Here is a 9,879-nt window from a genome sequence, read left to right as displayed (position 1 = left end):
AAAGGATCTTTCACGATCCTTTCCAACGACTACTATTGCACGATGCATGAACCATGCTGTACATACACCACCGCTCTGCTCTATGCAGAGGGGATAGCGACGAAGCAGCACCACACTGTGCGCTCTCTTTCCCTTCCCTTGCATTGTCCATGGATCCCCCAGGACGGTCGTTCGGATGATGGACGACTGGCGCTGTACATAGGCCAGACTATCGCCCGATATCGGCCCTGAGCTGATTATGGGGCGAGAACCATTAGACGTGTGTACGTAGCTTTATGGGATTTTCATAATATGATCATAAATTCTTGGGTCATCAGGTTCTATTGTTAATAAATGAAACCTGTAATGAGGGAACTTTTAGGCTGCCACAACTAATCTTTAATTCTAAAAGTTCCAGTTTTCTGGTTTTTATGCTGATTTAGGGGCTTTAGTTTCAGCTACACAGATCAAGAGTTCCTGTTTCTCTTTGACATCATTTGCTGCCTGCTTGTTTCTGATCAATGAAGTATTAAAGCCAGGAACAGCATTTTTTAAGAAGGGCAATAATGGCAGTTTGCATGTTCAGTACAGGTGTAATTGATGGTCCTATTTCACCTCCACTTTTATGACAGTTTTTGGAAAGTTCCAATAGATTGAATCACCCATCAGCTGTTCAGATCTACTGAAGACTTTGAATCTGTGTTCCCTGCACAAACATTTTGCCAAGGCCAATGGTTTATCTGATTCAGTAACCTGGCATAAAAAGCAGAGCAGTTTGCCAACCTGGATTGCTCAAGTGAGCATATTGTGTTTTCTTTTTACATATTTGGTACAACATTATTGCCATGTTTGTTATAAAGTACTTAATATGGGACATTCAAATTAATTTTAGGGCCCTTATACTTGCAATGAAAACCCGTGCAGCTTGCCACTTCCAGGCACATAGCAAACTGCTGTTATATGCCCAGGAGTAAACACATCCGCACACAGTTGCAATTGTGTCTACAGTGCAGTTCTTGCACCAAAGAAGGAAAGGCAATCAAGCGCCAAAAGCAACTTATTACTTTCAATCTGGATATGCAGTCATATCCACAAAGTTGTTCCAAACCACTTCTATTCACTAAAATGGGACTGTGGTTGAGCCTACGGCAGAATGTGGTGGTGAGCTGCAGGACTGTATTGGGCCTTACATGTTTGTTTTTTCAGGTTTTTATTTTATATCTATAGCAAGGGAGATTTGTAGATGAACAACTACAGAATATTCGGTTGCAGAATCAAACTGAGTAATGTATTTAAATGTATGTCTAGCCAACGCTTCTATGATTTAAGCCCCTCTTGTTTTCTGTAAGCAGGGCTGATACTATGTGACTTTAGAGTTGTGTTGTCAAAATAAGTGGTATAACCAACAGAAGGATGAAAGCAGTTTGTTTGTTTTTTGCCACATTGACAGTCATATAGGACTAAGCCATGGGCAGATGTGCATGATTCCAGAGGTGTACAAAATACTTGTGGTGCAGGATGTGTGAAAACAAGCTTAAGTTATTGAGGTTAGTAAACACATAGTTAAGATGAGTGTTAAAAGTTAAAAGTCAGGCTTTCCCTTCACTTTGTCCTGTCCTGATAACAATGTCTTTACCATACAAAAGGTAAGTGAAAAACATTGGGGCCATCAACAACTGTCAAGATACAGACAGTATAATGTTTGTAATAGGGTTTGCCTAATTCCTAAAGGGATTTAGGCAATTCATTTCAATTATCACCCTGCAAGGGATAATTCATTTACCTTGTGAATGTGGGCTTAGTTCACTTTGCAAAGAATACCCAATCACATGAACATCTTTAAAAATAAATGCTTAGATTGGATGGCTGAAGTCAGTAGAGTTTTACCTAAAGCTACCTACACACTTCCAATTATTATCGTGGGAAAACGAACGGCGAACGTTCTTGCACGATATATATGAACGATCGTATAGCACCGATCCTGCACATAGAGCAAACGACACGATCGTTCCTAGATATTGTACACACAATAGATACGATCGTTTCAGCGATAGAGGAACTATGTGCACGACAGGAAAGTGAACGGACGTTCGTTCATCACGCATGCTCTGAACATGGACGATCAACGAACGACCGTACACACGAACGATGTTCAACGATCGTCGTCCAATCCGATCCGTCGGTCCGGTCGTTCGTTTCCAGCGACTTTCCTCGTTCGTCGGCGTCGTTGGTTACTTTTTTACGAACGATTTTTTGCCCAATCGATCGTTCGTCGTTCGATTGGAACGATAAAAATTGGAAGTGTGTACGCACCTTAACTCTACCTAAGCTATTGTTTTAGTATATCATCACAAGCATCAGCCATTGTTTATACTTACATTGTGTAAAGAAGCAGTAAAGCACAATCATAGCACTACAAACCTGGTAGAAAAAACAGTGCTGAACAAATACAGCTACTCCTACATATAAAATTACAAATAATGCTTCGAAAATGTTTACTCTCAACCGTTTTCTCTCTAAAATCTATTTTATCTTACCATACAAAAAAGGATAACATGTGAAATCTAGAAAAAAACTTTTTCAATACTCTTGTTTACTAAGCAGTCTGAAGTTTAAGTGCAGGGAATGAGCACAGTTCTGAAAACTGCCTAGTAATTCATCGGTTGACTGCTTCAAGGAAAGAGTAATAAGTGATTTAGTCAATTCTGCATGGCTATATAGTCAAACGATCCACTGCAGAAACCTGAGCGCTCCAGTACACGCAGGATAACTCGCTCCTTAGAGTGAGAACAATATTGTAGATGCTTTTAGTAAAAGAGTTACTAAAATATTCTATACGTCTGCAGAGTGGAAAATTACTAATATGTAAACACACCGATGTACTTTCCCTGTTAAACTAGGCCCAGCCCATATCTTTCCGACCTGTGTATCTTTACTCATATTAAAGCCCATATATATATATATATATATATATATATAAATTCTGGGGTCCTGGGGAGCATGAATGAATGCACGATCTACAGCTTATAGTACAATTTGGTTTTTTATGAGTTATAAGTATAATAAAAAATAAGTAAAGTAGAATCCACAAAATCAGTACCAAATCTGGGATTATTGATGTGCAAATACTTACAGGAAGTTTCTCCTATTTTTTCTTTCTTTTTACCTAATCTATATACTAATGAACAGACTACAAAAATGTAATTTGCTTTACATACGTAGTTTTAGAGCCAGAGGAATTATCACTGTCTCTGGTCATGGCTAGTAGGAGGGGGTGACAGGGTGTTGTACATATCTTCCTGATAAAAATCTTTACCCACATTTTATACTAAGTCTCTGTGTGCAAAAGAACTGATATCACAAATGAAAGTTCAGCTGGGCAAAGAAAAGGATGATGATGCTGGATGTCCATATGTCTGGAAATGAGTAATTTATCTGACTTGTTGCAGTTTCTAATGCGCACTGGGACAAACTGATTGTGTACAGTGCAATCAGCTTAAGCAATTTCAGCACAGGAGAGGAGCCTGTACAACTGTGTAAGAAGCTAAGGAGTTCAGCTTTAATACTGGGTCATGCTCACTGAGAAAACCTGGATATTTGAAAGTTTCTATTAATCTTATGAATAAAAAAAAAGAAAAAATGATGATTCTTTTCTTTTTCTAGACAACGTTTGGATTTCAGGGGATGATGTGTGAGCCTCACATTCCAGCCTCATTCGTTCCCACTGCTGGTAAAATGTACCTTACAGCTGAAGTCCGGGCACAAAAGCACTGATTTAAATATATCTTTCAATAGAAAATACATCATCACTGAGTTCCACATAACTCATACACTGAGCGGAGGTCCAGAAGGTCTTACCACTACAGGAAGACACAACACCATGCACACGGAGAGATCAGAAGTGGCCGGTCTATATTACAGAAAACTGATGCAGAAAGGAAACAATGCTGCACTACGACACAGGAACAAATACAGGTACTCCCTGAGTTAAGGACATCCAACATACAGATGGCTGCTAGATACAACAGGCTTCCCTGCTCCTTTGTGTGCAGGACAGAGGCTTGATACGGGGGTGGTTCACATGACTTGCAGAAGAAATCTTTTGCTAAACACAGCTGAGACTGAGCTCTTCTGCAAAATCTTGTAACTCTTTAATGACCAAGACAAACTCTGCAGTTGTTTCTTTTTGCATATCAAAGCACAGCATGCTCCAGAAGTTAATAAATGTCTAGGCTCCATAAAGTTTTATTTTGTTTGTTTTTTTTGCTTTGTTTGTGATTAACTCTCAGTAAGCCACAAATGCAGTTAGATTGCATTTCATTCAGTAGTAAGCTGTTTATCTCATCCACACTGCTGGCCCAATGATGTCATGCACCAGAATACAATACTGGGTACTGCAGGCTGATATCAGTCCACCCAGCAATACTTTTTGCTCAACCCGCCTATTTTACACTAAATGATGCTTGGAGTCATTTAGACAGCTCCTTATAAGCCCACAATGTCAATAATACACAAAGTCTGGGTTTACAGTGGAATACTGCATAGAATGGAACTCATATGTCACAACATAAGTGCTTTGCTATGTAGAATCGCTGAACCCGGGGCAGACGTAGACCCCCATTTGTACAAGGCCAGCTGGAATTCTGGTCAAATTAGGGTATGTATGCTAAACATTACTTTCAATCTGGGGGAATGCTGCAAGGGGTTAGTTACAACATTGAAATTGCTCCTTAAAACAAATGGGACATAAATGGAAATGGTAAATTGTTTGGCAGACTGATGCTATGAATACACATATTGATCTGTCAATGTAATCTTCCGAGCAATTTGATCAATTATACAAACCATTTGTTGTTGTCCACTACCATTTTGATCACTTTCAACTAATTCTGAAAAATGAGAGCAGTTGAAAAATATATTTCCATAGCAGTTATACAGAGTATGGGCCAAGTGATTGTTTTCTAAATAACTGTTTTTTTACAAGAAACACCTAACATTTAGTTTCCTTGCGCAATGTTGTATTGTTGTATCACATGTTGGTGCAATGGAAAGTCCTCCAACCCCATGGCACCTCATTGCACCTTCTCAATGCATTTTCATCACAGCTCACAACGCACCACAACACACTAACATGTTGTCATCTACTGTGCTGGCAAAAAAGCTGCATGCACTGGGAGAGGCTCATCAATGCTTGAGTTTGTAGAGTTGTAGATGTGCCAATCATGATAAGTTTTGTATTCCCTATGGTAGCACTTTTGTGAATTAGAATGTGTGTCACCTTATAGGTATATAGGCATAGGCACCTATAGCCATGGGTCTCCCAAAAGTCTGTTTGTTTTTTTAAACAATTGCAGGGCAGCATGGTGGCTCAGTGGTTATTACTCTGGCCTTTGCATTGCTAGCACCCAGGTTCGAATCTTGGCCAGGGCGCTATCTGCATGGAATTTGCTGGTTCTCCCTGTGTGTGTTTCCTTCTCTAATTCCAAAAACATGCAGTTAGGTTAATTGGTTCCCCCCCAAAATTGACTGTAGACTGTGCTAATGACATATGACCATGGTAGGGACATTACATTGTGAGCCCCTATAACAGACAGTTAGTGAAATGACTATGGACTTTGTACAGCACTGCATAATATGGCAGTGCTATATAAATTATGTGTAATAATAATATTACAATTGTATGCTCTAATGTTAGCAAAAGGAACACCCGATGTTTTGATGCATTTTAGCACAAGGAAACCAAGCCATCTCATGTCAACCTCAACTTTCCATTTCCAACAAACCCATGAATAAAGTGCAATTAAAATACTTACCAAAGCATGCAGAAACATGTAAATCCAGCCTTAAAATATAATTTTAGCAATAGTTACTTGCTTTACCCAGAAACTGTAGTAATAATTAGCAGTACAGAAAGTAAAATATTTTATATTTGAATAGCAAACACTTTAATCAAGTGTGTTCAAGTTAACTTGCTTTTTTGTTTAATTTTTTTATATGCAGACTTTACCACTGCGGGTTCTAGTTAGTGATGGCAGGAAAAATACATAGTAATACTACTAATAGTACTAAGCAGTAGCCTCCAAAACTCTGCTATTATGGCTACATCTAAGTATCATGTCCATCCTTTCCAGTAAGGTAGACCATCTTAGTGTATGACCAATGGGAACTGAAGGTAGGTTCCCGCACTACCTGGAGTTATGCTATCAGAGCAGAATAGAATCTACCTCCAGGTACATGTAGTATACCCTAACGTATACCCTAACTTTACACATGTAGCTACAGAGTCTCTTTACTGTACAACTAAAGGCAAACATGTTCTATAAACATGTCGCTGTTCCCTATCAACAATCTCTGTTTTACTATACAAATAAATGTTCCTTCGGAAGAGAGACCGGACTCTTCAGTCCTTTGTTTTCACATCCTCTTTTATAGTTTGTTTTTCTGTCCTGTCATTTCTATGTCCTTCATAACATGTTTGTGGTCATAAAGGAAATTCTAATTCAGATAAGTATGATTCATCTTGAAAGCTCCAAAACAAGTGACCATTTCACTTCCTTTTCTTGAAGGTTTCATACAGGTGTTTGTTGTCTACATTACATGGTTTATAACAATACAAACTTTGGAAGACATACAGGATATAGAGTTTATTACAGTTTCTGGGTGCCAGTGTGGCCACCTCAGCATTACCTCATCCTCATCAATCAAAAGGATCCATTGGTATGACTTTGAACTGCTCATCAAGGTCTTATCTACTTCTCCAGAAGCTCGCGATAAGTTCTTTAGCTCAGCAAAATTTAAATGCTGTTTATTTGAGTGAGAGATATTTTAAGGTGTTTCCAAAACAGCATGAGATTTTGGCAAGGTGTCCAAAAAAAAAAAAAACAGTACATGGTCTAACCTCCTTTACCAGTCTACCCAAAGCTAGAAAAAAATACAATTGTCAGGTATGACATTCCTAATGGTGACAACAATGGAACCTGTCTGCATAGTATGTGATAAAAAAAAGGACACTGGTAATTTCCACCTTTGTAAAGGGTGTCAACCCAAGAGCACAACTGAGAAACAGATCATTGTCACCCTGTAAGAAAAAGGATCAACAGCTATTATTTTAACAAATGCTGCAGATTTAAAAATATTTAGATGAGCTTTGAAGTTGTTAAAGTTTATGAGATCATAATGATTAGGTATGCCTCTACTTTTGGATTCATGCTCAGCCTATAGAGATAACTGTGTCCTACTTTCTTTAACATTCTAAGGTTCTCATTAATACAAATGTATCAGAACAGCAATTTAGCTATAGGGTGTTCTTTCTAATCTGATGCTTACAAAAACATTCCTCAGCACTTAACCTTATTATGACGTATAAAAGACCATGGTGGTATTTTCCTTACTTGAGGCTCATAATGGTTAACATGGTTTATATATAAACCATAGTCTATTTAAATGAGGATCATTGAGTGTTATTTATGAATGGCCCCAATTTGAGACTATTTGACTTTACTGTTTACTTTTTTTATTATTATTATTATTTACTTTTTTTTTACCTCTATTTACTTTTTTTAGATGTGCACTGAAACTGATTTTTCGGAAATCCATGACAATGGCTATACATATTCATTACATCTTGAGGAGTTGAATTGCAATGGAAACAGCAAAAATAGAAATTACTAATAGTCCCTCATCCAAAGGAACTTTTTCTTATTTTGTGCCATCAGAAACCTCAATATATTTATTATCCTCCTGCTCCATTATTATCATGTAATGATCACATCTATGTGGACTGTTTGTAGGGGTAGCAGCTGCGATTTCTGTAAAAACCAAAATATCCCTATAAAGCCTTTCCAGAAGAGTTTTAAAAGCCTAACTCCAGTTAGAAAAGTAAATTATGCTTGTATAAAGAACTTTCGTTTCCTGTGCCTCAGAGTGGTCATTTTTCAAGTGTACACGATTCATTGAAACTATCATGGGACAATCTGTGATCCAGCAAATCTGGATGGATGTGGTCCAGGGTTGAAAATATTTGCCATCTAAAATAAAATGATTTTTAGGAAATCCATTCCAGGTTTACTGGGTCACCTAGGTTCTCCCATGATAGTCTATCTTCTCCAGTCTTGGAGAGCTTTAATAAATCTGGTGGTGTAGTATGGTATTGATATTGGCTATCTTCATCATGAAGGCAGTGATATGGAAACCTGAAAAAGAACCCTCAATATGAAACATTGGTTCTCTCCTCTCAGCATCGAAAAGATTTCAACACAAAGGGACTGTCAGAGACCATCCAGTATGGGTACTCTGCAGCATTGGATTAATGGTACTCCTCACCTGTAAAAAGTTCCAGCAAGAGACCTGAAATGCATATTTCAGGAGTATGTCCTGCGTCAACAGGTCGTAAATTAAATTATTATTTATTTAATTATTTCTAAACCTTATGTTGGTGTATTGGTCAGGTTTGTGCAATCTTTATCAGAATTTTATTGCACTTTTAAAAAACTTTGTGCCACTATCTTAGAGTAACAATCAATAATGAAAAATGTTTACAAGCAATGGGTCTCAAATTTTGTGCTGAAACTTTTGAACAACTCAACATGTTTTGCAAATTTAATTTGCTTCTTCAGGACTTCATTCTGAGACTATAGCAAAATGGCATTTCTTAATCCAGTGTCTTTCCTTCAAATTAGGCATGACAAAATTACTTATGGATGGAAGCTGGGGGACAGAATATCTTCCAGGCTCAGTTAAACAGATAAATCCATATAGCCATATAATAACTCTTAAAAAAAAGTGAGAAAAGGGGAGAGAGGGAAAATGAACCTTACTTCTCGGTATGCTCTCTCTAAATCCCCCCAACATTCACCTGATACCCTAGCATTGCCCTGCTTGCAATTTTAATTGTGCAATATTTAGCCATATAGTGGTCGTAGTATTCCTTAAAGTGGCCATGTTGCATTGCAAAATTTGCTGAAATACGTTCACCCTGTCAGAATAAAATGAATTCCTCTTTCCAGGAGCAAGGAGAAATACCTTCTATTTCCATGTATAGGGAAATGTGATTATTCTTTCTTGCTATCAGACAGCATTGATACTTGGTGATTTTCCATTTAGCCCCAGGAGCTTTCATGTTCGAGTAGCAAAATGGAAGTGAATGAAGAGTTAACTGAACTAGTGGTGAAAAAATATGGTGATTGTCATTGCTGGCTTCGTTACTGAAAATGTTAATTGGCTGTGGAGCTTTTCAAGAATTAAAGGATATTCACTTTGCCAAGATCAAAGCATTCACTCTTCATTGACCTAATTCCAAACCCCCATAAAAAAAAATGTTAAAAAAGCAATTGCAAATTATTTCATATTTAGTTTAATGCTATGCTAAAATATAAAGAAACAGGTTCTTTTTTCCTGCACATGCTGGTAAGTGCAGAACAAATACATCTGGATGAAAAAGGAAAATGCTTTGAGTGCATTGTTACATGTATTTTAAAGTTAGGTACATTCTGCTGATTTCTCTGTTAGGATTTCAATACTTACACCTGTGTCTCAGAGCATTTTCCTTTATTGTACTTAATTCCTTTTAATTCTGCACTTACCTTTTTATGCATAATTTAGATTTTGGAAAGCAACTGTATATAAAGCAGGGAATTCAGTGAATCAGCGCACATTTTCTGGAGTAGAGCCAGTCATTCCCATTAAAAGCTTATGTGCTGGGAACATCCTCCACCAAATTCATGCAATCGTTGCACATTTTCCCATGTTTTACCACTATACATTGGAAGTGCAGACTACAGATCAGTTACCTTTTATGTTGTGTTTAATAGATGAAGGAGTAGGTCTGAGTAAGTTAGCAATGACACTGAGCAGAGCTGAGACTAAAATGTTGTGAGTTGTCAGCCCATGACAAGACTAAAG

Source organism: Pyxicephalus adspersus, chromosome 6, assembly GCF_032062135.1.
Source record: "Pyxicephalus adspersus chromosome 6, UCB_Pads_2.0, whole genome shotgun sequence".
Taxonomy (NCBI): domain Eukaryota; kingdom Metazoa; phylum Chordata; class Amphibia; order Anura; family Pyxicephalidae; genus Pyxicephalus; species Pyxicephalus adspersus.
This window is presented reverse-complemented; position numbering follows the sequence as displayed.